General features: G+C 35.3%; 1 long non-coding RNA gene across 1 annotated transcript; it reads left to right on the top strand.

Moving 5' to 3' along the window:
- Positions 1–620: 620 nt before the first annotated feature.
- LOC149800254 (uncharacterized) lies at positions 621–2,236 on the top strand. The gene is made up of 2 exons (XR_016420950.1): positions 621–683; positions 2,058–2,236. It is a non-coding gene; the product is annotated as an uncharacterized LOC149800254 (long non-coding RNA).

The raw sequence follows: 2,236 nt of genomic DNA, 5'->3' as shown, positions 1-2,236 counted from the left end.
ATCAAATTACAGGTATACCACCAATCAAAACGGCTTAATCATCGCTGAATGATTAAAACATATCAAATTACAGGCATACCACCAATCAAAACGGCTTAATCATCCCTGAATGATTAAAACATATCAAATTACATTACTAGTATGTACATGATATGACTGAAGTTTGTAACTTTCTATCACTTGCCTAGCTAACGCATAACGTTTTCACAACATTGCTGTATCGTTGTGATGTGCTTACGTGGGGAAATAACTTCCTGGCAACATTACATTTAATAGTCCTCTGATCTAAAAAAGATACAAATTACAACTGGCACACATGTTCATTAATCATAACAGCATGTGCAACAAATAATGTAATTTTTACAAGATATATTACAAAGATAATATATAACATTTTGCAACGTTGTACACATGTTTTGCTTAACTTTACACCGTGAGGGGGAACAATCACTTTTTAGTATTTTTATTTCATTTTTTGTTTTCAAAAGAAATAACTGAATGAATGTTGCAATTTTTGACGGATAATATTTTACTCATCGGCTTTTTTGTAGCACTGACTTGATGTACGATCATTGCCTGTTAAATGTTTTTTACGAATATACCAACCAAATTCTGTAGCTCTTCCTGTTCCGGCACACTAACGTTTGTGGCTGAGACGATCGTCTGCTTTTTCAACCATCAAGGTAATTAATTAATTAATTAATTAATCAATCAGTCAGTCAATCAATTAATTAATATTTCGCATTTTTATTTGCTAAAAGTATAATTCCTACTGTGATACGGAGATTCTTCTTGAACTGATTGTTCTATCACGTCTGTTGACGCTTTCACGTACATGTAGACACCCAGACCTAAAATGTAAGACATCGACACTGATATTTGTTTTGGGTCCGAGATCTTACTCCCTAAATTATCCTGACACCAGGCCGACCAGTCCTAACACTAACTTCTTAATGCTGAGCGTCTAGCGAGGCAGCTGCTAGTACCATTTTTATAAGTTTTTCATACGACTTGGCCGGGGTTCGAACCCGCGACCTCCTCACATTCGATGCGGACGCAAAACACGTCCAGCTGCTTGTGAGAGAATCTGAATTTATGTGGGGAAAAAAGACATCAGAGTAAGTAAAGTCTAACTAAAACATCATGACTTCAATTTTTTAGAAAGACGTCGATATGGCTGCCAAGTGAGCCAGATATTCCTGAAAACTTGACTTCATTTCCGATGTTAGTCGACATCGGAACACGCTACATAGCGGCAAGGTCTCGACCCCCAAAACATAAACATCAGGGTCGCTGTCTTACGTTGTATGACTAGTAAACACCATACCACGAGGCGGAGCCATTTTCAAAGAAAGTGTGTTCCCTCTGCCGACATGTTCAATCTATACCTAATATGACAAACATTTGGCGCATTTCTGTGACCTTTATGTGACTCGTATTAAATAAATTATATTGATACACTGTGGGTGGGGACGAGTAGGGTTCTAGAGATCAGTATTGAGGATGGGGATGTATTTACATAATACAATGCTTCGAGTTAACTTTTTTAGTTGCGCATGCGCTTAGCTCAAGAACGTAAGATTAATCATTCTTGATTAAAATATTTTTTTTTAAAATTATTTATAATAAAATGAAAAAAATTACAACCGAAATTTAAAGAAATTTATGTTTCGACAAATGTATACATCATGATATGCATGGATGTAAAATAGGAAATGTACATAAAAAGGTAATTCAATTTTGATAGACACGAATGAACCATATAAAACTGATACTATTTTTAATATTATGATGATGTTGGTGTTAAACAATTTAATACTGTCACTTTTTTTATTGATAATTATGTACATGAGATTTTTGTAAACCATAAACACAGTACCCATGAATAACAGCTGTTATCAGATATACAGTCTACATGCTAAGTCATAACATTCTACGTGTCTATACATCAATTTTACTCTAATCAATGCAAGACCACAGATCTCACATCCTGCCAAATATCTAACAACTGATTCATAAAAATGTTTTGTACTTTTTTGTCTTGTTTCGTTTTTCAGATGCGTGTGTAGCTGGGTCGGGGATGGATATCGACATTACATCATCAGATTTTAATCCCCGGATGCGGATACGCCGGAATCAATCTTGCTAGAATTGGTACAGTGGATAGTAGGATGCTTCCTGCACGCGTCCATAGTAACAACAGGTGGTCAATGAATTAAACAGATAATGTATGTCA

Source organism: Sinohyriopsis cumingii, chromosome 5, assembly GCF_028554795.1.
Source record: "Sinohyriopsis cumingii isolate HCF-2022 chromosome 5, ASM2855479v2, whole genome shotgun sequence".
Classification (NCBI taxonomy): Eukaryota; Metazoa; Mollusca; class Bivalvia; order Unionida; family Unionidae; genus Sinohyriopsis; species Sinohyriopsis cumingii.
This window is presented reverse-complemented; position numbering and strand designations above follow the sequence as displayed.